Source organism: Lontra canadensis, unplaced genomic scaffold (assembly GCF_010015895.1).
Source record: "Lontra canadensis isolate GAN:19392208 unplaced genomic scaffold, GSC_riverotter_1.0 scaffold24, whole genome shotgun sequence".
Lineage (NCBI taxonomy): Eukaryota > Metazoa > Chordata > Mammalia > Carnivora > Mustelidae > Lontra > Lontra canadensis.
Genome location: NW_022631018.1, coordinates 7158698 through 7186463, shown reverse-complemented (window position 1 = coordinate 7186463; position 27766 = coordinate 7158698). Strand labels below are relative to the sequence as shown.

At 35.3% G+C, this 27766-nt stretch overlaps 1 protein-coding gene across 1 annotated transcript in view; it reads left to right on the top strand.

Moving 5' to 3' along the window:
* XPR1 (xenotropic and polytropic retrovirus receptor 1) overlaps positions 1-27766 on the top strand; it is a 237692-nt gene that overhangs the window by 69080 nt on the left and 140846 nt on the right. The window lies entirely within an intron of this gene.

Genomic DNA, 27766 nt, shown 5'->3' with positions numbered 1-27766 from the left:
ACTTGGTAAAAGCATAACTTCCTTGTGCAGAGAGCACTTCAAGTTAGAGGTGTGTATAATTTCTGAATATAGTTCCAGAGTAAGGAAAATTCACTTCTCCTGTATGTCTCTCCTTTATTACTCACATCAAACACTTCATTTCTGACTCTTCTGGCAACCAAATATGTAAAGTTTCTTCCCTCACCAAGCAGTTCTCTGTGACACCACTGGTGTCCCATAATTCCATTTTTTAAAAGATTTTATTTATTTGACAGAGAGAGACACAGTGAGAAAGGGAACACAAGCAGGGGGAGTGGGAGAGGAGAAGCAGGCTTCCCGCTGAGCAGGGAGCCTGTTGTGGAGCTCCATCCCAGGACCCTGGGATCATGACCTGAGCTGAAGGCAGATGCTTAACGACTGAGCCACTCAGCAAACCACCCCCCCCACCCCATAATTCCATTCAATTCTGACACTCTTTATTTGGAGTTAGTATTAGATCCCACAAGTTTAGGGGCTTAGGTTCCCACCTCAGATGCCAGTCACAAGTCCCAGGTTGTCATCTGTACTTCTGATTGACTGGCTGTAAATCAGGGTTCTCATGGCCTGCTTCTTGGGGTTCAGTAATTTGCTATAATGGCCAGTGGAACTCAGGGAAATGCTTACCTAATGTTTAATGGTTTATTATAAAAGAAATGATAAAGGATACAGATGATAATCCAGACGAAAGATATACACAGGACAAAGTATGTGGGAAGGGCCGTAGAGCTTCCATGCTCTCACTGGGCACATTATTCTCTCAGCTACCCAGAAGCTCTCTGAACGTTGTACCTTGGGATTTTATGGAAGCTTCATCACATAGACGTGATTGATCATTAACTCAATTTCTGGTCATTTGCCTCTTCTTGGACTGTAGGGGATGGGGCTGAAAGTTACGAGTTTCAAATCATGGGTTGGTCTTTTTGGTGACCAGCCACCATCTAAGAAGCCCACTAAACATTTCCTTATTAGCACAAAAGATGCTTCTATCACCCAGGAGACTCCATGGGATTTAGGGACTTTGTGTCAAGAACAAGGTCAAAGACTGAACAACAGAACAAAAGATCCTCCTAGTGCTCTTATTACTTAGGAGATTACTGGGGTTTTAGGAAAACCTTAAAAGAGCTTTGTGCCAGGAACTAGGGACAGCACTGAAACAGGTATTTTTTCCTGTTATTTCACTGTTCCCGAAATGTATCATCTTAAAATTTTCCAATTGACTTAGAGAACTTTAATAAGTCTATGACTCTAATCACTCTTGGTTCTTAGTGTACATGATTTGGTGTTAATGTGTGATTTATTACATTCTATGCTCACAGATTTACAACTACTTTTCCCTAATTAATAAATGTCCTGATATACAAACCATCAGGTTTCTCCTTGGATCATCTCTAATCAGACCCAAATTTAGGGATTCCCAGTGCCTATGTGGATGTGGAATAAGTATGTCTTAACATCTTCTATCTTCTTGATTATATTGTTAGACTGTCTTTCTTCCGGTGATTCTGCCAATTTATGTACTTTCCCTTTATGGCTGTCAGCCTGAGAATATCTGTGTTGTATTTATAGCTGCTTTTTAAGCTTTATACCTGAAGTATTTCTATGAGGATAAAAGATTTCTAGGGGAATTCTACTCTGTCACTCTTTTTAGTTTTTGCATATTCATATCAATAATCATTTGACTTTAATATTATACATTATGTGTCATAATTAGCTAATTATATATTTTCCAGTTATATAATTTATGATTTTATAATGGTGGATGTTTAACACTTGCATTTTCCTAGAAACTGATAAATGTTAAATTTTTTTAATACTGAAGATTACAAAAGGTGTTCTTGAATTATTAAATATAAATTACTGCTTTTATCACTTCAGTAGAACTTTAGAACTTTTAACTTCTTTTGATCTCTACTTTTTATATACGGTTGTTGCATATTTTAGTACTGCATATATTACATATATTTTAAATTCTGCAGAGCATTACAGGTTTTGTTTTGTTTTTTACAATTACAGGTCATTTATCCCATACTTGTTTACTCTGTATTTGCCTTTTCTAGTATTCTCATCCTTTTCTGCTTTTCCATTTTTCCACTTGAGATCATTTTCCTTTTCTAAAGAACTGCCTTTAGTATTTCTTTTACTGCATATCTACTGGCAGAAAATTTTGCCAGGCTTTGTTTGTCAAAAAAACTTCCTTTCACCATCCTTTTTCAAGGATTTTTTTTTCACTGGGATTATAATCCCAGGTTGACAGTTTTTCTTTCAGCACATTAAAGATTCCACTCCATTGCTTTCTGGCTTTAGTATTTTCTGATGGAAAGGCAGCTGCCTGTCTTACTGTTGCTTTTTGAAGGTAATATGCCTCTTTTTCTTTATTTTCCCCTCTCTTTTTGATTTCTAGTAGTTTTACTGCAGTGAGCCTAGATGTGGTTTTCTGTGTGTTTATTCAGCTTGGAATTTGCTGAGCTTATTAAATTTGTGGATTTTTTTTTTTTTTTTAAGTTTGGGAAGCTTCCTCAGCCATTATCTCTTCAAATATTGTTTATCCCATTCTTCCCATCTTCTCCTTCAGAGACTCTTGACTAAATGTATGCTAGCCCATGTGCATCCTCGCATATCTCTAATACTCTTCTGTATTTTGCATTCTCTCTTCCTAACATGTTTTGATGTTATCAATTGAACTGTCTTCCAGTATACCTATTTTAGATTCCATCATTTCTAGTCTGCTATTAAACCCATCTACTGAATTCTTAATTTTATATATTGTATTTTTCAGTTGTACAATATCTATTTCATTTGTTTCTATATATTTTATTTTTCTGATGATTTTATCTTTTCATCTGCTATGTCCATTTCTCCCAATATTTTTTTGAAATATTAATCATAGATATTTTAAAGGCCTTGACTTCTTAAAAAAACTTTATTTTTTTAGAGAGAAAGAGAGCACGAGCTGGTTGGGGAGGGGCAGACTGAGAGGGAGGGAGAGAATCTTAAGCAGGTTCCACACCCAGTTTGATCTCAGGACCCTGAAATCCTGACCTGAGCCTAAATCAAGAGTCAGATGCTTTACCAACTGAGCCACCCAGGCACCCCTAAAGTCTTTGACTTTTAAATCCAATATCTGTATGATTTATGAGTCTCCTCTATTGTCTGGCTTTCCCCCTCTTGGTTATCTTGTTTTCTTGCCTATTTTCATTATTTGTAGAATACCATATGTAAAAGAAGCTTAGAATTTTCAGATGAATAACATTCTTGACTAGAGATGATTCCCTTTTCTGTTAGGCTGATAGGTTAGTGGCTGAGTACTTCTTTCCACTCAGAGATTGAGCTGGGTTTAGGCTTTTGTACAGTTTTAGTAGTTTCATTAAAATTCTGGCTGCCCTTGTTCCTAAGTCCTGTCTTTCAGGTGCTTTGGTTAAGAGCCTGGCAGATCTGTCTCCTCAGTCCTGAAATGTAACAGGAATTCAGCTGTGCTTTTCAGTGGTTCTAAGCCTACTCACCATTCTCTAGCCTCCAGCACCATGTACCTTGAAAACCTGGTAAATCTCTTGAGGAGCAAGCATGCTGATTTGTTGTATACTTGAGGCAAGGCCTCTTTCTGCCAGGTTTTTGTGTATGCTCAAATTTGTGACCCCATACAAGCACTAAAAAAGCTAGTGGGTTCCCTCTCCACTCCCCTACCCACCCATCCCCCCCCACCATCAGAGATTCCCTATCTAGGTTAAGCCCAGTTCTTAGCTCATGCTCTATATCAGAAATTGACTCACTCGGGGGCACCTGGGTGGCTCAGTGGGTTAAAGCCTCTACCTTCGGCTCAGGTCATGATCTCAGGGTCCTGGGATCAAGCCCCGAACTGGGCTCTCTGCTCAGCAGGGAGCCTGCTTCCTCCTCTCTCTCTGCCTGCCTCTCTGCCTTCTTGTGACCTCTGTCTGTCAAATAAATAAATAAAATCTTAAAAAAAAATAAAAAAAAGAAATTGACTCACTCTGGAAACAAAGAAGGAACTGGTGATAAGTAGTTCTACCCTGAATAGTTCTCTAAGTCTTCATGTCTCCCATAGCAATCTGATACTTCTACAAGTAAGATTTTAAAATTGGTCCAGGCTTTTCTAGTTGTTGCAGTGTGTTTGCTTTGATCTAGTTCATTCTTCTTGAAAGTAGAAGTCTGTAAGCATTTTTTTTAATTAAAAGGAAGCACTTATAAGAGACATTTAATAAAATATAAACTTATTTCCCCATATGTAATATGATTTAGCTGAACCCACTTCTCCCTACAAGGAATATTTTTGAGCTTTACTCTGAAAATATCAGTCACTTTTATTCCTCCAGATGCAGAATACATTTTGAAGGAAATTTCCTTTGTTACTGATAGCATAGGTAACCTAGGTAGAAAAAGCAGCAGAAGTAACAGAAGACATTTTACAAAAGAGCTGTTGGACAGATAGGATGAGAGAAGACAAGTAAAAGGGAGTTTGAAGATTGTGGTCACTGTAAAGTAAATAATTTTGAAGATTTTTGAAGTCAAAATACTCTAGAGGATCAGAAGTTCCCAGCAAGGCACAGTTTTTGTCCTTCAGATGTTTATATTCTAATTGGGAGATTTAAGATTGTAAAAGTTATTTTAGGTATTCTAGATCTAGTCTCCAAATCTCTTATCATTTTCCTCATTTTCTGTATCATATTTTTTGCTCTGTGCTTAGAGATATTTCTTCTGTTTCTTCCAGGCTATAAATTTGGATTTGAGGGGTGAATATCTACTGAATCATTAATCAAGAAATTATGTTATTTAGAAATTGAAAAAATTCCTGGGCGCCTGGGTGGCTCAGTGGGTTAAGCCGCTGCCTTCGGCTCAGGTCATGATCTCAGGGTCCTGGGATCGAGTCCCGCATTGGGCTCTCTGCTCAGCAGGGAGCCTGCTTCCCTCTCTCTCTCTCTCTGCCTGCCTCTCTGTCTACTTGTGATCTCTGTCTGTCAAATAAATAAATAAAATCTTTAAAAAAAAAAAAAAAAAGAAAAAATTCCTTGTTCCATGTTCACATTTACTTTAGTTGTCTGATTATATTCCATGTTTCATTTCTCTCCTTCAGTATTTTATTGCACTGACTCTTCTGATTATTTTGTGTTCTCCTGTTCTGTACTCTGATCATTCTACTTGATATTTGCTCTGTTGAGTCCCCTTGTCTTTGTAGTGCCTTTTGAATTTAGGTCTGGTGGTTGGACCGTCTGGATTTGTAGGCAATTTGTGGGTGGTTAAAAGCCAAAGAGTTCCTACTGCCATGGATCTGAAGTGGTAAAGAGAGGCAAATTGTTGTCAGTTTCCTTATGGGGCAAGTAGGGAAACCCTTCTGTTTGCTATTTGCTCTGTTCTCTCCATAAGGAGACTCAGCCCACCCATTTATTATGAGGATATTAGGGAGATATGGACCACTAATGCTAGGCTGATGTCATTCTTTTCTCAGGATCCCGTAGTGTTCTGTATTGACAGCCTCCCAGAGTGACCTAGTTTTTCTTCTTCTTCCTAAGCCCAAGTGCTCTTCTACAGTTGCTTGTCCAGTGAGTATCACTTCAAGAAAAACAACTGACAGTATTTGTTCCCAGTAAGAAATCTGTGATTTTAAATGAAAATTAGAGTTTTTGAAAACCTTCATCTGCCACTGTAAGCTTGACAGCTTCCAATACTTAACATTTCTTTTGAGACTAGTAGTAGTATTAAGTAGTGCTATTTTATAATGAAATATGTCAACTTTTGGAACATCTGTATAAGCAGTGAACTAATATTTTCCAAATGGCCAGTGCATGATTTTACAAGGTAATGAATGGATGCAAGATCCATTCAAAGTATAGGGTAGACAAAGGGGTTTTAATGTTAAGAAAAAATATGCATTGCAGCTAACCTTTGAGAAGCTACCACTTGTTGAGTTTTGGTGTAGTGTCAAAAAAGAATATCCACAATTATCTGTAAAGGATATTAAGATGCATTCCTTTTTCTAGTTATGTATGTATGTGGCTTTATTTTCTTCAATCACAACATACCGAAACAGACTTCATGCAGAAGCAGATAGGAACATCCAGTGGTCTCCTGTTAAGCCAGGCTTTGAAGAGATGTGAAAAAATGAAGAATAGTGCTAATCCCCTCACTACATTTCTTCTGTTTTGGAAGGTGTAATTATTTCTTTTAAAACATGTTACTTACATAAACACATTAATGGTTTTATTATTTTTTCCTTGTTTTAATTGAGATATAATTGACATGTAACTTTGTATTAGTTTTAGGGAATACAGTATAATGATTTGATATTTCTATATGCTGTGGAGTGATTACCATATTAAATTTAATTAAAGCTATCACCATTTTAAAGTGAATTCGTAACTAAATAATATAAATGTCTGTGTTAACTTTTATATGGTTTATATCCATAGATAAAATCCATATAAAAAGCACTTTGGGTCATCAATAATTTGGGGTCCCAGACCAGATTGTTTAACAGTCACTGGCTTGGGTGATGTAATATAGGATCCTAATTGAGTTTTCTAATTCTACCATATTATGCTTCCAAAATCTAATCTTGTTACTTTCCTGCTCAAAGTTTTTTATTGTCTATCAGATAACACTTAATACTTGTTTACTTGGCTTGCAGATGAGTTTATCTCAGATTAACTTTCTAGCATACTTCTCCGTATTCTCTAAAGTTAAACTTGATTAGTTGCTGTTTCTTGAAAACTCAGCATTTTTTTTAGTGAGTTGACTTTTGCTTATGTTGCATCTTCCTAGAAGAACTGCAGCTGTCTTCTGATACATAACAATAGGAATTATGCCAAGTTTATAGATTCATTTAATGTCACCTTTCCCTAAAACCTTCTGTAATGCTCTTAGAAAAATATTTTCCCAATACTCCTAGCTGTTTCTTTTCCTGCTATGGCACTGACCAAATTTTAATTTGTATTGTAGTTATCTGTGTACATGTTTTTAAAGGAAGAATAGGTTGTAACCTCTTCTTCCCAGTGCATTCTGCTTATATACATTATGTGCCCAACAAACATTTATTTTATGAAGATTATTACTGTATATTAATTATGGTAGTATAAAAGGGTCTTTCTCAAATTTGAGAAATAATTTCAAGGCTTGTATGTTGTTTATTCTTTTTTTCTTCTTTTAGCCTCTTAAATCATGAGTTTAACATTACATGTCTAAGTAAGTGGTTTTCCTGTCACATAGTCTAATTTATGTTTTAGAGCAGTGTTTCCTAAAATGTAATACGTATCCAACAGATAGGATTATTTTAAGTTGTACACTTAGTAAACATTTTCTCTTTTAATCTTTCTATTATTTTGATGTATAGTAGAAAAAATTAATACTAGCACATCATGATTTCCCCAAGAGCTGTATTTTTTTTTTGTTTTTTACAAATATGTTCCAGAAGTTATTAGTAGTTTTCATCTGGTTTATCCTCTTTTGACATAGTGAGGCTAAAATTATGGTACAGAAATAAGCGTTTTATGATTATCATATTTCCTTAGCTAACCACATCAGACACTTTGAAAGGCTAAATGCATTGACGAAATAACGCAAGCAAGAAGCAACTATTATCCTTTGTTTTCAAATGCTTGTTTATCATTATTATCCCTTTTTATAGAACAGAGAAACTGAAAGGATATTATGTGTAAGAAGGAAAAAAAACATGGTGTATTTCTCATGGAGTTTTACTCTTTTTCATATCAAGCATTTTGGTCTTTTGACTCATTGCAGCTTTTACTAAGAATCGAACAGGACAGACTTTCTTCCCCAGGTCAGTGACTGTAATGCTTTCCTCATGGTACCTAGTATATTCAGTGACATCAGGGATTGTTTCTTAGGTTTCTTTAATTTTTTTTGTAATGTAATTTAGTCATCACTTTTTCCTCTTTTAGTTACACACAGTGTTAATATATGGACTAAGGAGAACAGCTTAACCATGTATCAGAAATGAATGTATTAACAGAAATGAACATATTAATCTGAGGGTGTAGTTCATCAATGGATGGTAATACTTAATAAGTTTCCTGAGTACATTCTGAATTTTCTCAACAATAATAATGTAATGATTTTCATTAAAATTTTAACTGTATTAAGTAACTATTAATGTGATAGATTGTGCAGAGAAAAGGTTTGGGGAGATTATGGCCATTTTGAGAGATGCTCTACATATTTAATAGAGTTTTATGGTTTCCTGTAATAGTGGGGATGATCTTAATTTCTTTACCTTCAGAAAAGCATGTTTTTGTTTGGAATGTTTTATCTTGGTAATATCAGTTATAAAGCCAGGAAGCCAGTAAAACTGAGGGCTGTCCCCCCAAAAAAGAGTCAGAAAACTACGGGAAACATTTTTTTTTCTTTTCTTTTCAGTCATTTAAAGGCTAGGTGTGCTTAAATGAGTAGAAAGTAACACTGGTCAATATAATTTGGTCTTAAAGTGAGATCCTCTGTTAGGAAATCTTACTGGTATCCTTGCTGATATTTATAAATCTTAAATAGTATTTTAATTTATAACTCCATGTGGTTGGTACACTTAAAATTATTTTCCCTTTGAGGACAGTTTTTTTTTTTTCTTTAACCAAGAAATTAAATGATTTTGGTGATTGTTTAAATCAGAATACACAATCAGAGTTGTTCCTACTTCATTTTTTGGTTGTGTATGTGTGCGCATGTGCGCACCCAATATAGTTTTCAAGATAGTGGTACTTGGATGACTTTTAGTGACTATTAAAATATTCTTACTGTTACTTTAATTTTGGATCAGGACAGTATGGTGGAACATGATGATACTGGTATTGTGGCTTAAAAATTAACAGTTGTTCCCTACTAAAGGAATCAACTTTTTCTGGTCACAGTATTAGTTGTTTTTCTCACTTTTTATTTGAAAATTTACTTTGCTTAGGTCTTAGAAATAAAGAGCCCTTATGTGGGGATTCAGATAATAGTGTAGTTCTGCTTCCAATTTGAATAAAATATTATAAGTGCTGTAATAATAAATACTATCTAAGAAATCATTTTCAAATACATTTTAAGTGTCAAGCTATATCTCCTACTTCGTTGTGCTGTACAGTGTGTTATAATAGTGAATATGGTAATGTTGATTTATGAGTGGAAAAAGGCTATTACTACTCTAAGACTGTACTTCAGACAACGTACAGTTAAGTTAAATCTCTGGGAAACTGTAGGGAAAAAAAAGGATTTCTTTGATTTCCTGAACTTTATTGGCCATATTGTTATCAGTAGTCCCAGTTTTATGACAGATCAATCCAAGTTTCTGTGGCTTAACTTAATGAAGGTTTAACTCTCATTCACACAAGGTACAGTGTGGGTATGCCTGATCAGGACATTCTCCTAGATACGTTCCTTCCAAAAAGTGATTTAAGGATTCTGCCTCTTTCTATCATGTAGTTCTGTCATTCAACCTGTGACCTTTAAGGTCATCACAGAAATGGAAAGAGGGTAGGATATTGTGTGGGAGATTTTAATTGCCCCGTCTTAGAAGTGGAATATATCACTCCATCTGCATTCTGCTGACCAGAACTCTGTTATGTGGCCCCACCTAATTGCAGAGGAACTGGAAAGTATTGTTTATTTGTGTGCCAAGCAGAAGAGGAGTTACAATTATATTGGTAAGCACTAACATTCTTTTCCACACTGATATTTAGTAAACTTGTTTATTTGTCAAAGTTGTGGTATTTAGTAAGCATTTATTACATGCTGTCTTATATGGAACAATTTTCTTTAAATGAAGGAACTAAAAAAAAATCAAAGAACTTCACAGATCTCTGAACATTAAAATACACAGTGAATGACTAATAAAAGCAGTTTTTAAAGGTGCAAAACAGTATAGTTAAAATGTAATATATGTTAGCAGATAAAAAATTATTGGCAGGAATTGAATGCAATCAAGGAAAAGTGAGTTAATACCTGATTCAACCTGATTTTAAGTGTGATATTAATTGAGAGAGGAGAGCATGGAGCTTTTCACTTGAGAAGAATGAACTCTAATGGAAAGTTCGCAGATAGACTTAAAAGGGATCATGTAAGAGAATTTGAAAGATAAGATTGGAGAGGTTTTTTAGGGTTGTCTCTGGTGGATCAAAATGTTTGATTTGATATTTAATAAATATTGATGTGTTTAAACATCTTTCTAACATTTTATTTCTTAGAGATCAGTAGAGCTAAAGTGGTTTATGAAAAGACAAATGTTTCTGGCGGAAGACGACAGAGCAGAGAGTGCTAGGAGATAAGAGAGGAGCTGCCTTTTGTTTTTTTAAAAATATGATAATGCTTATTAAATTATCTTTCAAGAAATAGCAAAAGGGAAACTCAGTTATCTAAACCAAACCTAAGCACAGTGTTTTAGAGAATAAATTTCATTAATGAGGAATGGCAAATATAATTATATAGTGACATAGGATAGAATTTCGGAAGACTTTCAAGTTCCTTTGTCTTTAACAGTAGGTGATGTGACAGCCTCTTTTGGAATCTTTTGTGTGTGTGTGTGTGTGTGTACAACATAAAAGACTGGAGCAAATAGATTATGATAATTATCTATCATCCAGTAAGAGAAATTTGAAAACTGTTAGCATAAAGTAACATTTATAAATTGGTGGGTTAGAGAAATCTGAGATATGATTTTGTATGTAGGACATGAAAATGAATATCATAATTTAATATTATTAGACCAGGGATTTTCAGAATGCGTTCCTTTGGACCAATATCATCAGTGTCACCTAGGTACTTTTTAGATATGTAAGTTTTTGGTGGTGGGCGGGGGCGCCTGTGTGGCTCAGTAAGTTGAGCATCAGACTCTTGGTTTCTGCTCAGGTCATGATTTCAGGGTCTAAGACCTGGGCCCTACAGGGCTCCGTGCTCAACAGGCAGTCTGCTGGAGATTCTTTTTCCCTCTGTCCCTCCCCTTGCTCATACCTGTGTGCACGTGCACTCTCTCTCTTTCTCTCTCAAAATAAATAAATAAATCTTAGCTATCTAAATTTTTGGACCTCACCTCAGACATACTAAATCAAGGGTTGGGCTTGGTCAGCTGTGTTTTAACAAACTCTTCAAGGGATTCTAAAGTTTAAAAAACACAGACTTAGAATGTTATTGTTTCTTTTTGTACCAGCCAGTAAAATTAAGGAGTTATGTCCTTAATAGGGTGCCTTAATCAGTTATACTATGCACATCAGTATGTTTAGAAGGTAGAATTTATCAGAGAGTAAAATCAGAGCATATGTGGAGGTTAGATGTCATTAGAATTTACAAGGAGATTCCTCCATTCTTTGCTGACACTAGAGAAGATCCAGGTTATAAGATTTCAGAGTTTAGGTAAATTTGTGTTCCCATTTTTCCTTTTTGGTATCATTTGTTGACATTTATCCAACAAGTCTTAGAGTGTTGAGTTTGACAGACTGACAGTAGACTTAGGTAGTTGTTAGTAATTGGTTTCCAGTGCCCCTTGATACAGTATGAAAATAGGTCTTTGAGAGAGGTAAGGAAAGAAGTTGTGCCTCTCTTGGGTTTGAGCAGGGATTGGAAGTGTCATTTTGCCACTGGATCATAGTTTGAAAGTCATTGTCCCAATGTAGGAAAATGTCTTTCTAAGACACATTATTAGAGTTTAGATTTTTGTTATACACAATGAGCATTTAAACAGAAATGTGTAAAGGAGACAGCTAGACCTTAAATTAAAATGTTACCTTAATTTATATATTCAGTTATACATTTTAATTTTATGTAGCATTCTCATTAGGAAAGGACTAAATGAAACTGAAGAAATTAGTTGACAGATTGGCCTATCGTATAAAATGATCTGATATATAATGTAACCTAGTTGAACAAAAATGTAGTTTTACTTTGTTTTTAGTCGATAAGTTAATTGATGGTTATTAACCTGTGATTTGACTATTCTTTCGAAAAAATCCTGCCTAAGAAAGTTAAATGCTTGACTATCAGAACAGTGGTCCCAAAATAGAGTTCAGACTGTTTTTCAACCTGACACAGTTGTCTCTCTTGCTTTGCTTTCCTCCTGAAATGATGTTTCCATTTTGGGGATGCGAAGAGCCATGATTATTTATAGACTAGTGTGTTTTGGACAGGTGGTGTGTTTACACAGGTCAGTGGAATTATCAGATGTCCCCCAAGACCTCTAATGTGAATACATTTCATTTTATCATCACTCTTCATATTTAAAAAAACAAAGTAATTATGTTAGGTAGATGGAGAACATTCTCTTTAATTTTATATTTTAGTGCAGGCAATATGTATCCTCTAATTTTAAGTTTTCCACAGTTTTGGAATGATAGAGTTACTGTTAAACCATATAGCTTTATCACTGAAAAATTTTAAAGACTTTTTTTGGTATCTAAAAGAGCATACAAGTTATAAACATCTCTCCCCTTTATTAGTTTCTGTTTTACATTTAACAGGAGATTTTAGGGAGTCAGATCCTATAAGTTCCTAAAACATTGGTAAATTATTGAGGCTTTTTATATTATATAATTCCAAAATGATAATAAAGTCATAAAGTAACTGTTGGTAATACTACATAACAAAAACTTTACAGCTTAAAAAAACTTTAGTTTTCTTAAGCATGTACACATATTTTTCAGCTCTAAAATCATTGCTTTATTAGTTATGTAAATAACCTGAGAGTCAATACTCCAGTTATTATATTAAGGTCATTTTGCCACAAGGACACCAAATTCTTTAAGTCAACCTGTATGTGTTAGTTGCCTTCTCTAGTAAGAAGACAGGTAGCTGTCTTCTCTGTCTTATCTATTAGGAATAGTAGTTAGCTTGCCTTGAGACATTAGGCTATTTCATCTTTTTAAAAAAATTTTTTATTTTTTACTAACATATAATGTATTATTAGCCCCAGGGGTACAGGTCTGTGAATTGCCAGGTTTACACACTTCACAGCACTCACCATAGTGGCTATTTTATCTTAAATCATATAAGGAACTGCTTTTACTTCCTTGTAGTAGGCAGGAACTACTTTCATTTTATTCCTTTTTAAGACCTTCTGCTCCTTCAGAACCTACTCCTCTCTGCTTAGAGACTGGATGATATAATATAGTCCTATTTAGGGGCGCCTGGGTGGCTCAGTGGGTTAGGCCGCTGCCTTCGGCTCAGGTCATGATCTCAGGGTCCTGGGATCGAGTCCCGCATCGGGCTCTCTGCTCCACAGGGAGCCTGCTTCCCTCTCTCTCTCTCTCTCTCTCTCTGCCTGCCTCTCCATCTACTTGTGATCTCTCTCTGTCAAATAAATAAACAAAAAAACAAAAAAAAAAATCTAAAAAAAAAAAATATATAGTCCTATTCAGAAAGATGTTAATAGTAAAATGGTCTCCTTCTTCTACTTACCTGTCTTCAGCTTCTTCTGGAATCTTCTCTTTGTTCTATGTCCATTAAGCCCCAGTTATCCAAAGCCATCTTCAGTTTTCTATATTCATTTTACTGAATTAATAGCTCTTTGTAGGATCATTGTGATACTTTATCTACTAGGAGTAGTCATTAGCTTGCCTTGAGACATTTGGCTATTTCATGATCTTATATCACATGGTTAAAAACCTTTTTCTATCTGGATATTTTGTGTGACCATTTGTACTGATCAGTCTTTACTGTTCTGACAGTTCCTGTTTTACCCTTCCTTCTACAAAGATAGAAAGAAGAATGTGTTCTCTCCTGAATACATATAGCAATAAAAAACCAGAATCGTGTGTCAAATCCTGGAGGTGAGAGGTGGTCCCAAAAATAAATAAATAAATAAGTAAACCATAGTCCTTACAAGGAGGAAGATTCTTAATTATCTAATTCAGTGAGATAAACATTACAAGGAAAAAGAGAACCAAGAGCTCTGAGAGTAAGAAGGTGACATTTGGCCTTGAGAAGATTTAGTAAGAGATCAATGAATATCATAGAGGGTTAACATTTTAGCAGGGTCTTGAAGCAGGGCTAACTTATCCATTAGGTACAGTCACAGATTCACTTTAAGAAACTTAAATAAATATGGTTTCTCTTACACATGCTGCTGCTAGTTGAAGTGCCATGATGACTAGAGAAACACTACTTAGCTAAAATAAACACCACTTGAATAAAGATGCCATTGATTAGTGAATGAAATGATCATTGTGTTGAAAGGCAATATGTGCTTTAATATTTCTTCAGTTGTCAATTTAATGTCAGGTTTTCAGGAAAAAATGATATTATGTATACTTCATTGGTAATAGAAATGTTGTTAAAACATGGTGGTATGAGAAATACATCTTTGATTCTCAGAAGCACTATAATTTTTTGGTTCTACAAACCCATTGCCTTACAATTCACGTTAGCATAGAATAAGCCTCCATGGTGAAATAAGGATTGACCACTTCAGACCTTGATTTTATTCAGCATTATAAACTATAACCTGCGTAAGTTACTTATTTCTATTTTATAGATAAGAGAAACAGTCAAAAGAAAGATTTGGAGTATCTTTTTCTGGTCTGACATTTAATAAGAAAGAAGTGGGGTCAGGATTTTAAGCTGGGTAATCTTGGTTCCAGAGATTTTACTCCTTAATCAGTATACTTCCAAGTTGCTAAATTCAATTTTGGAGTAGTTAAATATAAGGTGTCTTTGGGACAGCTAATAGATGTTCTGCATGGTGTATAAGTCTAGATTTCAGTAAGGGTGATATGGGCCAGAGATAAAGATTTTGATATCTTCTGTAACAGGTGGTAGACTTTAGTTGGAAGAACCAACCCTGGAGATTAGTATCTTGGAAACCATGATGAGAGATAGGGTGTCAAGAACTATGAATGGTCAGTATTGTGAAATGCAGCAGAGGGATCTCAGAAGATATGGATTGAAAAGGGTCTGTTTGTCTTAGCAGCAATAAGGATGTCATTGATGACTTGCAAAAAGAAGTATTTAATCAGTACTGCCTCTGTAATATAGAGGAAAAGTTGAAGCACAAAGAGATTAATCTTAGAATGTGACCTTTATTGGAAATTTGTAACTTTTATTTATGTATTTGGTCTTAGCAGATGTAATTAGTAAAGGATTGTGAGATCCTTGTCTGTAATGAGCCAGTGAGGAATGAGAGCGATGCAATTTAGTTCTCTTTACTACTTATAAGGGAGATTTGACCTTTAATATTTTTTTAATGTGACTTCATTGAATAATGCCTGTTGAATTGCAAAAACCCCCTTGAATTCAGAAATACATATTGTCAGACAGAATGTGTCTGTTCTGTGTTTGACAGTCCAAGTCTATTTGAAAACTGATCAAATAGTGTCTTTAAATGATTTTAAACAGATCTGGGTATTACATTATGGCTCTCTCTAAACATGTAACTTGTTTAGACTTAAGAAAACTTGATTTCCAATTAACACCAGATTTCATAAGAAGGAAAATATTAGCTAAATAATTAATTCTGTGAGATGATATGTATTCCAAACAAAAACAGGCAACATCTGTTCATTCAGTTGGGAGGACAATATTGAGCTTGGTCCTCTAAATTTTTAAATATTGTTCAGGATTTTTATTTCAAACATCTTTTAGGTACATTTATACTAATACTATGTCTCACTAGAATGTGAAGTCTTTGATTTATATAGCCATTAAATATTTTTATTGATTGATCAAAGGGTGAGAGCACATCAGCTGACATTCTCTTAACTTGAACTCCCTCCTAATGATTTCCTTCATTTACAGTATAATGAATTACATTAATTTATATTATCTTCGCTCTTATAACTAAGGCTCTAGTTTTCAAAATTGACTTATAAATAAGATAGTAAGAAATAAATTATATTCAGAATAACTCTAGTTATGTTCCATTGTATTCTAATTATGTGAAATTTTGTAATTCACACCATATTAAGGTGTTTCAGGGGATTTTGAAGGTCTTCTAGTTTCAGCCTCCCATCCGTTGCATGAATCCCTTTTACATTATTACTGAGCTGAGGCTTCTTTTCACACCATCAGGGATAGAGAGATCATGGCCTCTCAAGGTATACAGCATCTGGTCAGTCTTATGTGACTACCATATACTAGACATGGCAGTGAACAAAATAGACACTTGCCCTGTCCTCATGGAGTCTGTAACCCAGGAGTGATTTCAAGTAATTAAAATAATGTAAGCATTCTGAAGAGAAATATACAGTGTTATAGAATAATATGACAAGGAAATTTAACATAATCTGGGAGGGTCAAAGAATGTTGTGTCAAGGTATTAATGTTTTATAGTTAAAACATTAATAAAACATTTGGACGATGTCCAAATAAAACATTTGGACGATGAATGGTTTAAGAAATATGTTGGGGAAGTTTTTCAAGTTTGGAACAGAGCATATGCCAGAATCTAGAGTTAAGCTTAGTACATTTAAGAAACCTGAAACAATTATAGTGAGAGGGCATTCTTCTCATCTTCCTAGGAAATCTAGCATGTCTCTTACATATTGAGGACTAAAGGAACCTTATAAGGATTTGCAGATTTGGAAGGTCAGCATTAGCAATAGTGAACTAGTTCCCTTAAGTGACTTTGTAAGAATTGGACATCAACAAAATAGGAAGAGGATGTGAAGAATATAAGAATACTTCTCACAAATAACTGGGGTGGGGGTCAGGGATTGGAGACAAAAGATGATATGAGATATTATGCAAGTAAGGGCAACAGGTTGTAAACATTGGAGTTAGTACTAGTATACCTAGAGGCTGGTAAGATGAGAAAATTCAGGTTATATATTACCTGAAATGGCATTTTTTAAAACAAATGATTTGGCAAAAATTATTTTCTTCCTTTTTGTTTCATGTTTCTCCTTGCTGGGAAATGGCCTTTTGCAGTAGTGATAATATAAATTGATATGGTTATTTGATTGCTTGACATTTTTTTTTAAGGTTTTTTTTTTTTTTTTTTTTTTTAATTTATTTGTCAGAAAGAGAGTACATATAAGCAAGGAGAGTGGCAGGCAGAGGGAGAAGCAAGGAGCCCGATGCAGGACTATCTCCAGACTCTGGGATCATGACCTGAGCCAGAGGCAGTCACTTAACCAACTGAGCCACTAAGGTGTCTCTACTGACATTTTAAATTTTATTTTTTAAGTTAACATAGAGTAAGGTTTACTTTTTTGGGATGTACAGTTTTATGAATTTTAACATATGTGGTGGCGTAGTCACCACCACAATCAGGGTACAGAATAGTTTTTTCACCCCAAAATCCTTGAGCTATCCCTGTGCAGTCACACTTTCCTCCTACACATAACCTTCATTTCCCATCACTATAGTTTTGTCTTTTTGAGAATGTCATATAAGTAGAATAATATGTATGTAACTTTTGGATACTGGCTTCTTTCATACAGAGTAAGTCCTTTGAGATTCATACAAATTGTTACTTGTATCAATAATCCATTCCTTTTATTACAGGTTTTTGTGTGAATATAAGTTTTTTATTTCTCTAGATACTCAGGAATGGGATTGCTGGGTCATTTGGTAAGTCTGTGTTTAACTTTATAAGAAACTGCCAAAGTGTTTTCCTGAGTGGCTGTTTCATTTTGCATTCCCATTGGCAACATAAGAATTCCAGTTGTTCTGTATCCTTGCCAACACTTGATACAGTATTTTTTTTTTATTTTAGCCATTCTAATATGTGTATAAATGGTATTTCATTGTAGTTCTTTTTTTAGAGTCTTTCTTATAATTTCTTTCTTTATTTTTTTAATTTGACAGACAGAGATCACAAGTAGGCAGAGAGGCAGGCAGAGAGAGAGAGAGAGAGGAGGAAACAGGCTCCCCGCAGAGCAGAGAGCCCGATGTGGGGCTCCATCCCAGGACCCTGGGATCATGACCTGAGCCAAAGGCAGAGGCTTTAACCCACTGAGCCACCCATGCACCCTGAGTCTTTCTTATAATTTAAATAACATAAAATTACTCATTTAAAGTATACAATTTAGATGTTTTTAGTGTATTCAGAATACTGCAAGTATCACCACAGTCTTAAGTTTAGAACATTTTCATTACTGTGGTTGTCTTTTGCATTTCTCTAGTGGCTAATGGTGTTGAGTGTCTTTTCACTTGCCATCTCTGTTTCCTAGTCTTTTGTCCATTTTTTATTTGTATTGTCCATATTCTTCCTGTTGAGTGTTGAAAGTTCCTTATGTATTCTGGATATAAGTCTTTTGTTGATTATGTGTACTGCAAATATTTTCTCCCAGTCTGTAGCTTGTCTTTTCATTCTTTTATTTTTTATTTTATTTTTTAAAAAGATTTTATTTATTTATTTGTGTGTGTGTGAGAGAGAGCTTAAGCAGATGTAGGAGCAGAGGGAGAAAAAGAAGAAGACTCTCTTCTGAGCAGGGAGGCTGATGTGGGGCTCAGTCCCAGGACTCTGGAATGATGACTGGAGCTGAAGGCAGACACTTAACTGACTGAGCCACCCAGATGCCCCATCTTTTCATTTTTTAACAGTGTCCTTTGTACAGCAAAAGTTTTTAATTTTGATGAAGTCCCATTTTTCAGTTTTATCATTTTGGTGTCATCCTTGAGTTCTCTGTGCCTAACCTCTGGTCACAAAGATTTTCTCCTTTATTCTCTTCTAAAAGTTTTACAGTTTTACATTTAGTCTTGTCATCTCATTTGAGTAATTTTTATGGAAGGTGTGAGGTTTAGGCCAGTTCATTTTCTTACATATCGTTGTTCACTTGTTCTAATATGATTTGCTGGGAAGACTCGCCTTTCTCTTTTGAATTGCGTTTGCACCCTTGTCAAAAATTAATTTGCCAAATTTTGTGGGGTCTATTTCTGGACTATGTTCTTTTTCATTGTTCTCTGTTTCTGTCCCTCCTTTTTTTTTTTTTTTTTTAAAGATTTTATTTATTTATTTGACAGAGATCACAAGTAGGCAGAGAGGCAGGCAGAGAGAGAGGAGGAAGCAGGCTCCCTGCCAAGCAGAGAGCCTGATGCGGGACTCGATCCCAGGACCCTGAGATCATGACCTGAGCCGAAGGCAGAGGCTTAACCCTCTGAGCCACCCAGGCGCCCTGTTTCTGTCCCTCCTTATGCCAGTACTGTAATATGAACATTTTCTTGGTTATGTCTTAAAATTAGATACTGTGATTTCTCTGTCTTGTTCTTCTTCAGAAATTTAATGATTTTCCTAGTTCTTTTGCCTTTCAATATGAATTTTAGACTCAGTTTATCTATCTATATATATAAAATCCTCCTGGTGTAGTGATTAGAAGTATGTTAAATCTTTGAATCAGTTTAGAAAGAGTTGACTTCTTTACTGTTTAGTGTTTAGTCCATGACCTGTGGTAAGTCTCTCCATTTAGGTCTTCTTTTATATATTTCACTAGTGGTTTATAGTTTTCAAGGTACAGATCCTATATATGTTTTGTTATATTTTTACCTGATTGTCTCCTTTTGTTAGAGCTATTGTAAATGGTGTTGGGTTTTTTTCCCTTAAGATTTATTTATTTATTTTACATAGAGCGAGAGTAAGTGCATGAGAGGGAGAAGGGGAGAGAGAGAATCTCAAGCAGAGTCCTGGTTAAGCATGGAACCTGGCATGGGGCTCAGTCTCATGACCCTGAGATCATGGTCCTAGCTGAAAACAAGAGTCCAACACTCAACCTACTAAGCCACCCACATGCCCCTGGTGTTGGTTTTTAAATTTAATTTGCCAGTTGTTCATTGCTGGTATATAAAAATATGATTGATTTTTTTTTTTTTTTTTAAGGTGTTGACCTTGTGTTCTGTCACTAAAAACTCAGTTGAGTTTTAGGGGTTCTTCATAGATTGCTTGGGATTGTCTTTGTAAACAGTTATATTATCTGAACCTAGGGGCAGTTTTATGGCTTCCTTTCTAATCTGTATGCCTTTTCTTTCTTTTTCTTAAATTATTGCACTGACCAACACTTCCAGTAAGATGTTATATAGGTGTGTTGAGAGTAGCTATCTTTTTGTCTTATTCCCATCTTAGTCTTCACTGTTAAGTGTATTGTTAGCTGATATTTTGCCCCCAGAAATGCCTTTTTATCAGATTGTGGAAATTTCCTTCTCTTTAGTTTGCTAAACGTTTTTACTGTTGAAGTACATGGAGTTTTATCAGATGCTTTTTCTGCATCAAATGATATGATCACATGGTTTACTTTTATACTGTTAATAGGGTGGATGACATGGCTTGATTTTCAAAGATTGAGCTATTTTTGCATTCCTGGGATCTACCCCACTTAGTCGTGGTGTGTTATTGTTTCTGTATATTGCTGGATTAAATTATCTAATAGTTTGTTGAGGATTTTAAAAATTTATATCCCAGAATGATATTAGTCTGTAGTTATCTTCACCTGTGCTGTCTTCATCTAGTTTTGGTATCAGTTTAACATCATTATCCTAAAATGAATTGGGAAGTATTCTCTTCTGTTTTTTGGAAGAGATCTGATAGTTTGGTATTCTTCATTAAACATTTTATAGAATCCACCATTGAGACCATCTGGGTCTAGGGGTTTTGTTTTTGGAAGAGAATTGTTTCTGTGATTATCCAATTTCTTTAGCAGTTATAGACTCCTTAGTTTATTTATTTCATCTGGTGTGAATTTTGGCATTTTGTGGTTTTGCAGGAATTGGTCCATTTCATCTAAGATGTTGAATTTATGTGCATAGACTTGTTTGTACTATTTATTATTATCTTTTTAATGCCTCGGTCTGTAGTTATATCCCCTATTTCATATTAAATGTTGGTAATTTGTGTCTTCTTTTTTCTGTCTTGCCTGGCTTTTTTTAAAGGCAATTTTTTTTTTTTTAAAGATCTTATTTATTCATTGGACAGAGAGAGATCACAATTAGGCAGAGAGGCAGGCCGAGAAAGAGGAGGAAGCAGGCTCCCCACCAAGGAGAGAGTCTGATGCGGGGCTAGATCCCCAGGACCCTGGGATCATGACTTGAGCTGAAGGCAGAGGCTTTAACCCTCTGAGCCACCCAGGCGCCCCTTAAAGCCAATTTTTTAAAGATTTTATTTATTTATTTGACAGACAGAGATCACAAGTAGGTAGAGAGGCAGGCGGGACGGGGGGCAAAGCAGAGAGCCCAATGCGCCGCTCAATCCCAGTACCCTGAGATCATGACCTGAGCCGAAGGCAGAGGCTTAACCTACTGAGCCACCCAGGTGCCCCTTAAGTCAATTTTTTTTATTTATAAAGAGCTAGCTTTTGATTTCACTGATTATTGAGTTTTTTGTTTTCAATTTGAGCGATTTTCTGTTGTTTTCTTTTTTCCTTTGTTTTGATTGCATTGAATTTATTTTATTCCTTTTTTTTTTTTTAGTTTCTTAATGTGGAAGTTTAGCTTATTGATTTGAGACCTTTCTTCTTTTCCCATATAAACATTTTATACCATAAGTTTCCCTCTAGACACTCCTTTGCTGTATTTCTCAAATTTTGATATGTTGTATTTTCATTTTTCTTCAGTTCAAAATATTTTTATTTCCCTTGATTCCTTTACACAAAGTGAGCTTAATTTCCATGTGTTTGGGGATTTTGTTGCTATCTTTTTATTATTAATTTCTAACTCTTTTATGGTTTAGAGGAATGTACTTTATATAATTACAGTTTTTCTAAATTTGCTAAAGCTTATTTTATGACACAGGATAGGGTCTATCTTGATGAATGTTCCATGTGCACATTTTGAAAAGAATAAAATGATGTTCCTGGGCGGAGTGTTCATGAATGTCGGATCCAGTTGGTTGGCGCTGTTCTTCTGTTCCTGTATGTTCTTGTTGCTTTTCCATCTGCTTGTTTGACAGATTACTGAAGGAGAGGAGTTGAAGCCATCGGCTAGAACTATGGATTTGTCTATTTCTCCTTTTAGTTTTGTAAATGTTGGCTTCATGTATTTTGAAACTCTTATTATTAGGTACATCCACATTTAGGAATTTGTGAATTCATGATGAACTGGCTTGTTTCATTATGTGATGAATTTCATATGTGGTAATTTTCGTGGGTCCGAAGTCTACTTTGATGTTAAGATAGCCACTTAATCTTCCTTTCAATTAGTGTTTGCATGGTATGTATGTTTTCTATCCTTTTACTTTAAAACTATTTATATCATTATGTGTAAGGTGAGTTTCTTATAGACACAGAATACAGTTGGATAATTTTTTAAAACTCACTGTAACAATCTGTCTTTTAATTGGTGTTTTAGATAGGCCATTTATATTTAATGTGATCATTGTTATGTTTGGAAGTAGAATTATCTCTTTATTATTTGATTTAAAATTTTTTAAAAAAGATTTTATTTATTTATTTGACAGAGATCACAAGTAGGCAGAGAAGCAGAGAGAGAGGAGGAAGCAGGCTCCCCGCTGAGCAGAGATCCTGATGGGGGGCTCGATTCCTGGACCCTGGGATCATGACCTGAGCCAAAGGCAGAGGCTTTAACCCACTGAGCCACCCAGGCACCCTATTATTTGATTTTCAAATTTTTCTCCATGTTTTTAATCCCTTTTTCTTTTTTGAGGAAGGAAGTTGTTTGAATATATTTAGAATTCTGTTTTAATTACCTTTATTTTTTTAACCATTTCTATTTCTGTAGTTTTGGTGTTTAAAAATGGTTGCTCTAGGGATTACAATATATATACTTTACCTTTCACAATTTAAGTCATTATTTTACAATTTTATTTGGAGTGTAGAAACCTTATCACCAAATAGGTCTCTTTTTCTTTTCCCTTTATGCTGTAGTTGTTGTATATATTATATCAGCATACATTAAAAACCCTTTTAGAAAAGGTTACACTTTTTTTTTGACTGTCAAACATTTTAAAGAACTCAGCAGGAGAATACTTCATTACATGTACCTAAATATTGATCACTTCTGTTGCTTTTTCTTCATTGCTGAGGTTCTTGGTTTTTATTGGCATTATTTCTCTTACATCTGAAAAAATTTCCTTTAGCAATTTTTTAAAGATTATTTATTTATTTATTTGACAGAGAGAGAGACACACAGAGAGGGAGGGAACACAAGCAGGGGGAATGGGAGAGGGAGAAGCAGGCCTCCTGCCGAGCAGGGAGCCAGATGTGGGCCTTGATCCCAGGATGCTGGGATCATGACCTGAGCCAAAGGCAGATGCTTTTTTTTTTTTTAAAGAGTAGTATACTGGCAACAAATTCTCTTGGATTTTCTTCCATTTCTCTTTGTTTCACCTTCATTCCTGAAGAATATATTCACTGGACTATGTATTCTGGGTCAACAGTTCTTTTATTGGTGTTCTTGAAAAATATGATTTCATCACCATGATTGGCCTCCTTGATTTCTGATAAGAAATCCAGTTATTCAAATTGTTGTTCTATATTAACTAATGAGTTGTTTTTCTTTGGTTACTTTCAAGAGTTTATTTTTAGTTTTTGTTTTTTGTAATTTGATTATGGTATGTTTGGGCATGTATTTCTTTAGATCTCATTTGAGGTTAAAAGAAAATAGTTTGTTCAGAGCACTTCTGACATTAAATGGGTGGGTTTTCCACACTGAGCAATTCTCTGATTCTCTGCGGATACCAACTGGTTTTCTACAATTTAATGCACTTCTGATGCTACCTAGAGTTAGCACAAAACCCATAGGTTAAGGTCTTAATCTTACAAGACAATAGCAAATACAGATGCCAATAGCAAGTAGTGGGTCCCCAGATTACCTGTTCTTCTGTCTGACTTGGCTACAAATTAGGGTCCCACAACCTCCTCCTCAGGTTCAGTAATATGCTATAACAGCTCACAAAACTTAGGAAAATACTGTATTTTCCTAAGTTGTTCGTTGTTCCAGATGAACAATGAACAGCCAGATGAAGAGGTACAAAGAGCAAGGTCTGGAAGCATCCCAAGCACGGGAGCTTCTGTTACCATGGAGTTGGAGTGCACTGCCTTCCTGGCATATGGATGTGGTCACCAACCTGAAGCTCTTGGAACCCCTTCATTTGGGATTTTTACGGAGGTTCCTTTATGAAAGCATGGTTGATTAAACCATTGGCCACTCCCCAGCCTCTCCCCTCTATGGAGATCAAAGGTAGGAAATGCTTTCATCCTTCTTCCTATTTTATTTTACTCTGTGGTTCAGAATGGAGAATTTCTTTTGATCTATCTTTAGGTGTATTGACTTTTCCTCTGTCATCTCTATTTTTTTGTTGGACTCCTTCAGCGAATTTTTATTTCCAATGCTGTTTTTCACTTCTAAACTTTTGATTTGGTTCTTCTTTTTATCTTTTATTTGTTTGTTTGCTGGAGCTTTCTGTCTTTCCCTTCCTCTCAAGAATATTTGCCCTTATTCGATGAAGCATTTTTATCATAGTTTTTGTAACATAATTCCAACATCTGCGTTATCGTGGAAATTGGTGTCTGCTGTCTTTTCTACACGTGTTGAGATTTTCCTGGGTATTTGTATGCCAGGGAATTTTGGATTGTGTCTTGGACATTTTGAATATTATGTTACGAGATCTAAGGTCTTGCTTATATCCTGTGTAGGTTTTTTTTTTTTTTTTAAAGATTTTTATTTATTTCTCAGAGAGAGAGAGGGAGAGAGAATGAGCACAGGCAGACAGAATGTCAGGCAGAGGCAGAGGGAGAAGCAGGTTCCCCGCCGAGCAAGGAGCCCGATGTGGGACTCGATCCCAGGACGCCGGGACCATGACCTGAGCCGAAGGCAGCTGCTCAACCAACTGAGCCACCCAGGCGTCCTTTTTTTTTTTTTTTTTTTTTTTAATTAAATTCTGTTTATTTTTTGGTTTTTTTTGAAGATTTGCTTTAAAGAAGACTGATTTGTTCAGTTTGACACAAGTATGAACTTCATCTTCTGTGGTTTGTGATTTTTTACATTAGTGCCTTTTTCAAAGCCTTTGTTTTGCTTCTCAGATATGTCCTGTGTGTATTGTCAACCAGTGGCAGCCTGGGATCTATACACTTCTCAAAGTCTGTGGTAAGATGTTTAGGCTCATTTTTCACATATGCAGCTTGCAGGTGATCTCAGGAGTTCATAAATAACTTTATGGGCTTACTTTCCCAAGGTCTTTTCTCTGTGCATTGTCCTTGGTACTTTCTAGTTCTTTGGAGTTCCACTTTTTCGTCCTCTGGTCAGATGACTAAGGCTTATTTATCCCATGTTGCTGAGCAATTCCTCTGATTTTGCCAGTGTCTGAGGCCAAGCACTGGAAGGGCAGAAAGAGAAATGGGTCCGTCCCTCTTTTAGTATTTTAGTTTCTGCAGGTCCCTATTGTCACCATTGTTACTGCCTCCACTACCAAGGAATTTCTTGGGTTGTGGGGTGCAAAAAAAATTGATAAAAGAAAAGAAAAGCAGGGATTCCCTCTACTGAATGTTAAGAGATCACTTTTCTTTTCCTCAAGTCAGATTTACAAGATATCTGGCACTCTGTCTACTTGGGTGCTCACTTTTGTGTTTCAGGACTGCATTGAGTCCAGGCCAATGGATATCAAAAAGGAAAAATAATCTCTATCCCTGTGACTGCTTTGCTTGTACTTCAGATTCTCATCTTTGTTCCCAAACTATTTGCTCTTACTTACTTTTCAGAGCCCTCAAATAACTGCTGCATGCATTATATTTAGGTTTTATAGATGAATTCAGTGGGAGAGAAAGATGGCGTGTGCTTACTACATCTTACTCAAAACTGAAACCTTGATTGCTTGTTTTTGTTTTTGTTTTTTTAAAATAGGTCATTTTTAAAAACTCCTCTTCCTCTCTAAACAAACAAACAAACAAACAAACAAACAAAAAACCAGATTCTTTAATACATTTCCTTAGGTAATCTTCATAAACCTCTGAATGGGGAGTTTTTTGGGGTGTTTGGTACAGGAATCACTTAAAAATGTGTTGCTTTGTTAAATAAAATGCCTATCTAACTGGTTTTAAATTACATTTATTTTATGTAGCATGATCAAAATCACCTTCATGATTTTTACAGTTCACTTTTCAAATTGAAATCTACTACTTGTATTGTTTTTATTATAAGTTGTCTTTTGTTCTTAATTATGAATAATCATTATATTGTTATTTAATATTTGCAATAGCTGTGTCTTTACTCACAACCTCTTTAGTGGACTCTAATTTCATTGCCTGAATCCAAAACTTAGAAATTGGTATACTTTTTTTTTTCTTTTTAAGTTTCCTGGTCATCATAACAATTCAGCCTCAGTGGGTTATTGTAACTGTCCATAAACAACTTTTATCTTAGTTTTTATCTTCCCTGGCTATCAGGATAGGCACTGTTTTCAGAAGATGTTAAAAGTATGGGATAAAAATGTACTTATTTTTCAAAGCTCTTATTCATTCACTTGGGAATGAATTGTTTATTTGTACTTTTTAGCCCATAGAAATTCACAGATCAATCTGTAATTTGTAATTTGTCTTGTTAGATTTTTAGTGTTCTTAACCTTAGGGATTATTTGTTGTTTCTTTAGTATTTACTGTCATTCAATACACAGTGAATAAATTATCTGAAATTTGGATAGTGAAGTTTTTTTTTTTTTATAAGCTAAAAGGGAAGGGTTTGTCACTAGTTACATATGAGGCATTGCAGAAATGTTATTCTGACTTTAATTGAAATCTGCAAGGCAGAAACAGTGAGATAATATAGATAAATATAAGGAGTAAACACATATACACAGAAAAATAGAGATTTTTTAGTCATAAGAGATAAGAACGCTGGCCAGTCCCTCAGTTGTGATGGCTTTCCACTTCACAGAAAGCATACCTCTATTAAGATTTCTGTGAGTAGGTCCCTAGCTTTCCATCCAAAACTCTATGTCCATGTAGTTGACTCTCCCTTATTTAAAGTGATTAGAGTGTCTGTTCTCTGAAATCAGAAGGACAACAAAAATAGGTATACAGGGGCGCCTGGTTGGCTCAGTTGGTTAAGCTTCTACCTTCAGCTCAAGTCATGATCTCAGGGTCCTGGGATTGAGCCCTGCATGGGGCTGCCTGCTCAGCACGAGTCTTCTCTTCCCTCTCTATCTGCCCCTCCCCCTTTGCTCCTGCGCTCTCACTTTCTCTTTTAAATAAATAAATAAATAATTAATTAAATAAATAAATCTTTTTTAAAAAAGGGAAAAAAACTGGTATACACTCAAGTATTTGCAAAGAAAAACATCCTTATATGACTTTTAATATTAAATGTTGGTATAAATTATATCTTTGATAACCTGGCATGATCCAGCACAGATTTAGAGTCTATTATACCTCAGCTTGAATCAGTGTTACCCTTTACCAACTGTGTGATCCTAAATAAATCACTGCTAACTTTTAGTTCCCTTGTTTGTGAAACATTTATATAGTGTCCAGCCAATGGTGTCCTAGAGCTGGCTTGTAGCCCCCCATAAGAGCTGATTGTTAGAATTTAGGTATCTTATGAGCTGTTAAACACAGCCTTCATTAAAAATTAAATTACACAAACTTTATAATTAAATTATGTTAAAAGCAAATGCAGTAGGGGCACCTGGGTGGCTCAGTCGGTTGAGGGCTTGACTCTTGGTTTCGCCTCAGGTCATGATCTCAGGTTTGTGAGATGGAGCCCCACGTGGGCCTCCACTTATACTGTGGAGTCTGCTTAAGACTTTTTCCTTCTCCTTCCTCCCCCTCTGTGCCTTCCCCTGCTCATGCACTTTCTCTCTCTAAAATAAATAAATAAAATCTTTAAAAAAAAATTAAAAGGTGAAGACAATAAATGCTGAAAACTCATCACTTCCTAGTTACTTTGCTAC